Raw genomic sequence first — 11,054 nt, 5'->3', positions numbered from 1 at the left:
TTATTTTCCTTCTACTTTTATTTGCTAAAGCTTTTAGTGATCTATTAGAAATGTTTCCTTGAATAGTTAATTGTACTGTTTCAAGAATCATAGAGAAACAGCAAAAAGGAGCTCATCAATTCCAGTCTTGTAACCAAATAAGCGTGGGACTTAAAATACGTCTTTTGGCTTAGATGGCCATGTTAGGGTTCTTGCTAGGGACTTCCAGGAAGCTGATTCCCATAGGAAACGTGTCTTCTCGTCTGTTTGCATAATTTTATGCTTGCATAACATATTTTTATGCTATACAGACGGTTCTGGACTTAGAGTAGCACAAGGCTGTACTTGAAGTTCAGGGCAAGCTGCTGTGACTTCTGGAGTAAAATTTCTCTGTCATGTTCAAAAGTTTTTCTCCATTTAGCATGATGTTGTCAGTAGGTTTCTGTATGTAGCTGTTGGTGTGTTGACACAGGTTCTCTTCATTCCTAGTCTCAAGCTTTTACAATGTGGGTGTGTTGAATAATGTCAAAGGCCTTTTCTGCCTCTGTTTCTATAAAACCACGTGGTTCCCATTCCTGAGTCTTCTCATGTGATGTACTAATGTTAAGCATTTTGGATAAGGTAGGTGGTTAAAGAGGACCCTGAGAGGGAACTGTGCTCTAGGGCCACACACCTGACAACTAAGATGAGGTCTGTGAAAGTGTCTACCAGGTAAAATGCCACTAGACAGAAGACTTTTCCTGGCCAGAGACCAGCCCTACCCATCATGTAGAGGCACAGGAAATACTGCACAGTGAGATGAATTGTTGGTATAATGGTTTTTTTTTTTTTTTTTAATTTATACACCTTTTCTTCATTCATCCCCTTTTTTTTTTATTGCTTTCTCCCCCCCCCCCCCCCACTCTCTGGTTTCAATCCAGATATTGCATTGTGATACTCATTCTAAGCATCGTGTCTCAACTCTTGTGTAAACAGGACAAAATAAAGCAACTAGTCACAATGTTGATCAGGGAGGAGCCAGAGGACAGGAAAGAGGGGAGGAGCCAGAAGGCAGGAAATGAGTGGAAGGAGAAGGGGCGAGGGGAGAGCTAGGAGAGAGCTGGAGGAGAGATCTTGGAGGACATGGAGCATGAACCAGACCTAAGATTTCACAAAAAGCAAGTGTAATGTGGGAAATCTAAATGTTAGGAAACTTAGGGCTTGGAGGTTTAGGAGGGAGTGAATATTGCCCAGCATTGTGTTCTAGGTTAACTAAAAACCCAGTCTCTGAGTGGTGATTTTGTTATACAGCTGTTAGGCTTAAAAGCAAGCATTACTAAAAGATAAACCAGTAGTGAATATTAATTTTCATACAACAATGAATGTTGAAGACCTGGCTCCCTTCTCTCCATGCCGTCTAGCCAGCACAGGTGCCATGACCCTCCCATTACTCAAGCTCCCTTCTTTCTCCTCTGGGCCCAGGCACATGGTTCTTCGCCAGGTCCACCCAAAAGCACTTAGCCAGCTCTTTCTTTTCCCAGCCTCTTTACATTGTCTTCATATCCTTTCCTTGTATCCTTGCTGCACTCAGAGAAAACAATAGAAGTCCATAAAGATATTTCCTAATCTGATTTGTCTGAAAATTCAGAAGGAATTATTATCAATATTTAGCAACTATTTTCCTGAATTCAAAGCAGAAATGATTATGATCACTAATGTTAATATTTGAAGAAGAAAACATTTTAGGTTGTTTAAATAATATTTAAAGTAGGTAAACACTCTCCATTTATTTCCTCCAAGGTAGCTAGCCAACCTCCATGGCATTTACAAGCATTACACACTGAGTTCTGTCCCTTTCTTTATTCCCCAGTTTCTGGGCTCAGGAAGATTGTTTCCTACAATAATTAAAAAAAGAAGAGACCAAAGCTCAACTGTTTTGTTACAAAATTACCTCTCCCAGTTTTGTAGCAAACTGCTTTATTCATTCATTCATTCATTTATTAAACATTTAGTTATATTGGGTGTTTTATGTCCTCATGTACAGATGCAGGCCAGAAGAGGCCGCCAGATCTCACTATATAGATGGCTGTGAGCCACCATATAGGTGCTGGGAATTGAACTCAGGACCTCTGGAGGAACAGCCAGTGCTCTTAAGTGCTGAGCCATCTCTCCAGCCGCAGCAAACTGCTTTAGCAGAGAAAGGCTTTAGGGGCATCAGACAATCCACTTCTTGGCACCAACGGACACACCAAACCTTCTAAAGCTTACCCAGCCTAGATGATGATACCAAGAGGCCAAGGGGCAGGGAGCTAGATATGGGATACTGGTTTGGTTTTTGTTTGTTTTAACAGAGTTCCTATATAGTCCTAGCTGGCCTGGAAGTCACTATGGATGGCTTCAAATTCACAGAGATTTGCCTGCCTCAGCCTCCCAAGGGCTGGAATTAAAAGTCCATGGCACCACACCCAGCCTGATAGGAGAGAGATTATTGATGTGAATTAACTATGTTGGTTTCTGGCAGGGAGCAGATTGCCCTGGGGCAGGTATTAGAGGACCGTGCAGGCAAATAGGGGTAGGAAAAATATCTTTACCTCCTGTGGGGTCTTGAAGCCAAGAAATTTTGACACATCCCCACATCAACACCAGGCAGAGCCAAGCAGCCACTACCCATTGTGCCAATTCAGGCCTGGAGCAGACACAGCACAGCACGGACCCCTGAGCTCCCAGGCAAGACATCTGCTATTGCCCTTGTTCCGGGAAGGGCTGTGAGGCTGTAGGGTCTGGACTGGAGGGTGTGGATGTTGGAAACGTGTGTAGATGCGTTTTCACACATTGATGACCTATGACCTTCTACCTGTCCACCAATTTGGGGTGGAGGCACGGCTATCTTCACCAAGTTGTCAGTGCTCCACACTGGGTATCGCTGATGCCTTCCGTTTTGAGTTCCTTCCCAGATGATAATCTTCAATATGATGTGGTTCAGAAAAAGCAAAGATACAGAAACGCCTTATGATTAGGGTGGAGTATGTCTAGGTGATGTCTGTTGCCCACAATATTACTTAAAAGTTCCATGTTTTGAAGCTTTGCTTGCATGGTGGGGCATGCCTGAAATCCCAGTACTTAGGAAGTAGAAATATGAGATCAGGAGTTCAGGGTCAGCCTGGGGTATGTGAGAGTGTCTCAAGATAACAACAAAACCAGGGTCTGGAGGGATGTCAGGAGCACTGGCTTCTTTTCCACAGTACTTTTGATTCCCAATATCCACACGGTGGCTCACAACCATCTCTAACTCCAGGTCTAGGGCATCCAGTGCTGTCTGGTCTCTATAGGTATCAGGGACACATGAGGTGACAGATGCATGTGCAGGCAAAACACCCATAAATACACAACAAATGAATAAATTCTTTAAAATAGCTGAAACATATAAACAAACAAGCTAACCCATTTCCACTCTTTTGGGGAAGAGATAAATACATTAATTGACATTCATATCACTTTACATAGCTGTCAAAATACTTGACAGTTCAAAGGCTGCATTTCATTGTATGTATGTTACATCTTTTCTTTCTTTTTTTTTTTTTTGTGTATTTTTGAGACAGGGTGTCACTATGTAGCTCTGGCTGTCCTGGAACTCATGGAGATCCACCTGCCTCCCAAATACTCCAATAAAAGGTGTGCTTCACCACACACAGCATGCATTACATCTTAAAACTTATTAAGTTGAGCACAGCCACTGCAATTAGTTTTTGGAAGTTTAGTTAGGAACAGAAGATTATCATGTCCGTCAACTTGTTTATTCATTGCTAAAGGGAAGGTATCCAATTTCCACGGTTACTAGGAGCACCTTTACCAATGGATGGGACTTACGGATACACCTAACCAAGCAAGGGAGCACAGCAACTTTCTTTATCTCAGCATTTCAAACAGCCCTGCCAGGACACCTTTTAAAAAAGATGCCTGATGATGAAGGAGCTCACTGGTTTTGGAGGAAAATGGGAACTCAGGGCAAGCCTCAGGCAACTGCACTCTCAGAGCTGGTTTGTGGAATCCCTATAGTTAGTCAGTGAATGAATCTCCACTCACTATGGGACAGACATTTAGCTGAGGCATAGAATAGAGTGGGACTCACTCCCTGTAGGGCACCAAGCAGTGAAGCTGCTGCCATGACTTCCCGGAGGAAGGAAAAGCAGTGACACATAAATACACAGAGGAGCCACTGGGCCCTGCCACAAGTCCAGTATCCATCACGCTGTCTAAAGCCCAAGAGCAGTCCCCTCCATAACCTAGACAAACAACCACCAGGCAGAGGCAAGCAGCCACTACCCAGCCCGCAAGCCACACCCTCTGCCTGGGGCGACAGCGGCACAGAGGCGAGCACTGCAGGGAAATATCACGAAGGCTCTGCCCTCATCAGAAGACACCAACCTAGATCCTCATCGAAGGAAAAGCAAGATGGGACGTGGCAAGTTGGCACCCTCCCTAAGCTGGCGGCCACCTGGAGAATGAGAATCCTGTCATTTATATGTATTTATTTATTTCTTAATTACTGCTCTCTTTGCGTTTATTGTTTGTCTGTTCTGTTCTGACATTTCCAATGTACACATTATCTGGTGTTATAAAGATATTTTCATCCTAGGGCTACTTCCTTCTGTTTTTCCCATCTCAGGTGCCAGGGACTAACCCAGGACACTGTCCTTGTGTTTGCTAGGCAAGTGTCCTCCACAGAGCTGCCTTCTTTGATACAAGTTCAAGATGAATTTAGGCACAGTCTGCTTCATTCTTCCTCCTCTCCCTTCCATTACTTTCCTTTGTTATGCTACAAAATTTTGCATCTATTTTCATTACACACACACATATATATTTATATGAATATACTTAATATTTATATATTTATATATATATATAAATATATATATTTACAATCTACAGTCTATAGATAGAAGAAATACTAATATTTTATTTCAGAGATTGAATTCTCACTTAATATGGATATCTCCATTTGCATCCATCTTTCGGCAGAGGACATATTCTACTTTATGACTGAATTCCCTGTGTGTATGCCACATTTTCTGTACCATTCCTCTGCTGATGGACACCTCGGTTGGTTCCATGTGAATAGTGCTACAGTCAACATGGGGGTGAATTCTAGGGTAGGTTGACAGAGTCCTTTGAGTAAATGTCTAGGAGTGGTACCCCTGTGTCACATGCTCTATTATGTTGAGGAGCCCCTCCCTGTTTCCATGGTAACTGCATTATTTCACATTCCCATCAGTATATGAGGGTTCTTTACTCCATTTCCTCACCAGAATCTCTTTCCCTTTTAAAACATTAACTCTTAGAGAACGTCAATGTATTTTGACCATAATCATGCCCCTTTATTCTCTCAAACTCCTCAGTTCTACTTCTTATTTCCCCACACCCTCCTAACTTCAAGTCCTCTAATTTTATTTTTTAATCTGGATGTGATGGTGCAAGATTTTAATCCTAGCATTCATGGGGCAGAGCAGATCTCTGTGAGTTCCAGGCCAGCCAGGGTTATATAGTGAGACCTTGGCTAAAAAATCTTTTTAAAAACCCTAATAGCCACCTGAGTCCAAGTTCTGCTTCCCACTCATGAGTGTGGGGCCATCTACTGGAGAGTGGCTGGCCTACCAGGGGCCAGACCCTTAAAGAAAACTGACTCTCCTGTCTGAAGCCATCTGCCAAGAGCTCCCCAGTTAGAGATGGGAATATGTGAGCCCTTCCCACCTCCTGCTACAATGTTGACTGGCTGGATTTTGTCAGGACTTGTGCCCCTGTGGACGGGCCTTAATTGTCATCAGGAAGCAGTTGGTTATCCCTAAATATTGAGGCCACTACTGTACTCAGGGGCTCATCTTGCCAATTGCTATGAACAAAGTCCAAGAACCAAGTCGTTGCTCAATCCACAAAGCTGGATGTCTCAGTACATGTTGGAATCCTGCAGAAGTAGGCTCTAATGCCAGTGGAGGAATGGACTTGCTAGCAAGGGGAGGGCAAGCAGGCAAAGAGCCAAAGCGTCCTTCTTCCAAGTCCCTATGTAGACTTCCAGCAGAAGGCATGGCCCAAATTAGATCTGGATTAAAGGCATGTTCCCCCATCCCCCCAGCTCAAATGATCTGGATTAATAGTGTGTCGTCCTACTTCAAATTAAGCAAAAATTCCTCATGGGTGTGTCCTCCATTTTAGTGTTTTAATTCCAGATGCAGGCAGGTTGATAACAAAGAATAGCCATCACAGTGGTCGTTACTGCAGTTCACAGAGTTCACAGCTGGATGAGACTCTTGGTGAGCTCTTCCCTCCAGCAGCCTGTCCAGCACCTTTCAGTGCTGCGGAAGACAGCCAGCAGGAAGGGAGCACCCTGGGCAGAACCAGCTTTATTTCTCCATGGCCTGTGACCAAAGTACGTGCTCTATTCCAAAACAGGGCCTCGAACTCAGAGATCTGCCTGCCTCTGCCTCCCAAGTACTGTGATTAAAGGTGTGCGCCTCCACTGCTCAGCTAAGGTAATTTTTAAAACAGGTGTTTAACAGAATACTTAGAATGAAATGGACAGAAATGAGGAGGTGAAACAAAGGTTAATGAAGAAAACAAAACGTTCACAAGAACATAGACAAGCTCTCTCCCAATGCAGGCCTGCGCTGGCTGAATTAGCTGGAGATGGGTCTGGGAATATAGGTAAGCAGCAGAGGGAGGCCACGACAGGTGCAGCCAAGACCTTCAGGTGCAGGCACAGGGGCACAGCACTGCCAGGGTCTCGCCTCTCATTGGTTGGAAAGGATCTGGACCACCATGGTCCCAATCACAGAAGCCTTGATAAAGGCCATGTAAATAACAAGTGAAACTTGGAAAACAACCTCTGAAGAATTTCTCTGTAACCATGGGAAACATAAGGTCTTAGAAAAATAGCAAGAGCAACTACGGGGCATGGTGAAGTAAGTTTGATCCTCAGAACCCACATTGTGGAATCAGACAACTGACTACTTCAAGTTGCACACACACACACCCCACCCCCACCCCCTAAATGTACCAAAAACAAAACAAAAACAACCTGTTGGATGAAGATGTGATGTTCAGAGGGCCTTCCTTGGGTACTGACCTTTCACTTCAGAACTCTTGGAATAAAGTGAAACTTACAGGTTCAATGCTGGTTTCTATTCCTTGGCATTTGTGTTGACAGGGAACATGACTCCAGTATTAGTTACATATTTTGGTGATGGCTGGGATAGATTCTGGGACTTTCTGTCAGTCACTCAGTTACTGAGGAAACTCCCCAAAGGAACTAAGTTCTTTCACCTGAACACTTTTCCTTCCCCAGCTCCCAATACTCCCTATCACTTTCCCTTAAATGGACTCATTGCACTGTTTGGATTTGTTCCCAGGAACAGATAGCTTGATTTCTGGCTTAAGAGCAGTTCTGCTCTATTCCTGTCTTGTTTTCCTCCTCTTTCGGCTGTTGGCCTGTGGCTTAAGAGTTCTGTTTGTTGATTTCAGATCTCTGCTGAATGCATAGCCTTGCTCCACTCTTGCAAAAGTCCTTTCAACTCTGTGTTGCTGTAAAATGTTATCTGCTCCATGATTATCATGGTGGTATTATTAAACCCACTATCACAATCAAATGAAGACCAGACACCTGTTACATTTTATAATTGCCTATTTACCTTGAGCTTGGCAGGTATTTCGACCTAGACCTATGCTATCTCAATAACCTCATCGCCCCTTTCCCAGACCCATCCAATGCCATCCACCTTATCCATTCCTGGCTGGGCTACCTTCCATCCATAATCTTATAAATACTTGCTTGTATTCATTATCTGAGCCTTTCCATGCCATTATTGGAGTCCTTCCTCCTGGCCCACATGGTTTCTTCTCTATGCTAACCCATCGTGGCATCCTCCTTCTTCTCTTCCTGCCCGTTGTTGGCGTACTTAAAAAAAAACAAAAACAAAAACTCTTATTAACTGTTTCTTGTATCTTTTTCACTGTACGCTACCCGAATCCCTTCCAATACCACAACACCAGGTAGGAGAGAAGGGTTAGTGGTAGGGGGGTTGCAGTTCTTTCTTAGCTGCTTTCTGCTAGTCGGGTCATTGGGTTCCTTGGAGCTAGCCCAGTTCTTGTTTCAGGAGATCTCTAACTTCTTGTCTCACAACAGCAACCCAGAGCAGCAAGGAGGAAGCAGAGCACCATTGTTCTTTCTCTTCTCCCTTCTGGGCTCTGGCGTTTATTCTTTCTCCAGAGTCCTCAGATTCATCTATCTGCAGCTGGCAAAGCGCTCCTCTGAACTATCTGAATCAGTTCCATATCCCACACCTCGGACCAAAACAAACACATCTATATCCACAACAGTCTATCTGTCACCAGTGATTCTCCAGTTCCCAAAGCCTGGGAACCTTAGCCACACCTACCCCATTCTGCCCTGCCCAAGTTTTAGGCCTTTAAGCAACCAATCAGGTGTAAGGTCTTAGGTGGGTTTACACAACAAGGATAAATTTATGAAGGCAGTAACTTAAGGGCCAGTAATTAGCATCTAAATTCACAAGCATCAGATCAACCCCCTACAAGTCTGGACAAACTGGTCTATTGTTATGATCCTATAAAAAGGAATAGAAAAAGGTGCATTCTTGCAATAGTTTGGCTACTCTATGTACTGGATTGTGGGGGGAGTGGATACTAATGAATTAGCTATTTTATTTACAACTAGAGATGTTCTGCAAAGCACTGGGAAAACAGGGAAAGATTTGCCTGACGTTTATATCATGAGCTTCATCTTCTGACCTCGTACTTTCATTAGACAAGCTCCAAGAGCTGGAGATTTTCCTCCTCACTTCTACTGAGTCTGCACTCCGAAGACATTTAAATACAAAGCAGAAGGAAGGCACCAGAGGACTGGCCACGTGGGGAGATTCCTTCATTTGAAATGTCAGCATTGAGTTGGGCTATTTTTGCATTAAGATGAAGCTATCACTCAAATTAATTTGTTTATAATGGGCAATGCATTCTGTTTTAAGGCTTAGATTAGCCCTTTTAATATCAAACTTCCTGTGCCTGTATATTATAAATTATGAACATTAAAAGTCTTGTTCGCAAGATAATATACTAGGGTCTTTACGTCCATGGAATCATTACACTCAATAATTGTTTATAATAAATAGAAAATATTTTTATGACATAATAATGCTACACAAATAAATCTGATAGGTGCAACATGACAAAATATTTGAAGCCTTGTTCATGTTCTACGGTTTTTATATATTTTATGTTTTTAAAATGAATATAGGAATGCTTATGTTTAGACTGCCGTTCTTGGCCCTGGCACCAAGTCTCCTATCCAACCTGAACTACTACTCTCTCTCTTCCTTCCTGTTTGAAAAGCAACCATTGCAATCTCTCCTTGTACGATGGGGTAGACACCTTTTCTATACAAACCTGCAACTACAGGATTTACATGTGAAGGTTTTCAACTCTCTATATTTTCCCTCCTGCTTCTTCTTGCTAACCACATTATCCAAGGTCATTAGAAGCTTCGTTATTTTGGACAGCTCTTTCTGGACTCTAGTATTCCATCTCTCAGGCTCTTGTGAATCCAAGGACAAAAATGCGTAAATGAACCTTTTTAAAAAGTGCAGATGGCAATAAAGTCTGTGTAGACTCAATTCTCTTACAAAGTTGGTGAATATGTTGGGCTGCTTTGTCTTTGGTATGTATAAAACAAGTAGAGTAACAAGGAATCTGTAAATAGGAATGAGAAAGAGATGTGAAGGATGATATGGATATGAAAATTCACCGTAGAAGGGCTGAAAAGAAAAGAGACATTTGTGGGGATGGGAAGCAGAGTCTTTTTGAATGGCAAGTTAAATTTCTGTCCTAAGATAAAACACATGAGAACAACAGGTAGCTTAATCATGTTATAGAGTATCTGAGTAAGCTGTACAAGGTTGGTGGAGGATGAAACTTTAAGACGGCACATACATGATGACTAAAGAGTACACACTGATATCCACCAGAATCTTACTACCTGTTTAAACAGGTGAGCTTCCCCCAAGATACTGATTTGCCCTTGATAACATTTACAACTGTTATGCCCAGTTGTGACACCCCCAAAGGCCACTAGGAATCAGCTGAAATGCTAGGTCAAAGGGGGATCCCTGACATCAGCTATTGTCTTGGAGACCTGCTTAGCTGATGTAGGAACTGGCATTGCAGCACTGGATGTACAAAGCCAGAATTATAACATTTTTTTAAGATTTATTTATTTATTCATTCATTCATTCATTTATTTATTTATTATGCATACCATGTTCTGCCTGCATGCCAGAAGAGGGGGCATCAGATCTCATTATAGATGGTTGTGAGCCACCATGTGGTTGCTGGGAATTGAACTCAGGACCTTTAGGAAGAAAAGCCAGTGTTCTTAACCCCTGAGCCATCTCTCCAGCCCGAATTATAACATCTTAAACGCAGATATTGATAAAGATATTCAGTGCCTTTAGAACTCAATCACCCATTTAGGAAAGAATGTTAATTCCTTGGTAGAAAGTACTGCAAAACACAAGGGGCTTAGATCCGTTGTTTTTACAGCAGGATGGGCTATGTGCAGCCCTTAGAGAGAAATGTTGTTTTTATGTAAACCAGTCAGGAATGATTAGGAAATCCTTAGCAAGAATAACAAAAAAAGCCTAGAGAGAGCCTAGAGAGAAAACATTCCAGAGGATGGTTTAAATCCTCTTTTAATAGTTCTCCTTGGCTTACTACCCTTACATACACTCTGATGGGACCCCTACTCATTTTGATTTTTATCTTTGGGCCTTAAAAATCTGGAGGACTCCAGGGGTCATATCTGGAAGACCTAAGATTGGGCCTTCAAACGATCATGGGAAGGAGGGAATGAGAAACCAAATAATTGGAAAGTCTTATTTTGGGTATTAGTTTGGGGTTTGGAGCACAAGCCAGAGTGAAGGCCAGCCAAATGGAGATATGTCCAGCTACCTGGGGAAAGGAACTAGCTTTACTGCATTCTTTCCCTGATCACTAGAGATACAATTGCTAGGAAACCGACCCAGATGGCCAGGCCAGAA

This window comes from Psammomys obesus, unplaced genomic scaffold (assembly GCF_907164565.1).
Source record: "Psammomys obesus unplaced genomic scaffold, mPsaObe1.curated_primary_1811, whole genome shotgun sequence".
Classification (NCBI taxonomy): Eukaryota; Metazoa; Chordata; class Mammalia; order Rodentia; family Muridae; genus Psammomys; species Psammomys obesus.
The sequence above is the reverse complement of the archived record's forward strand: the minus strand, read 5'-3'. Positions refer to the sequence as shown.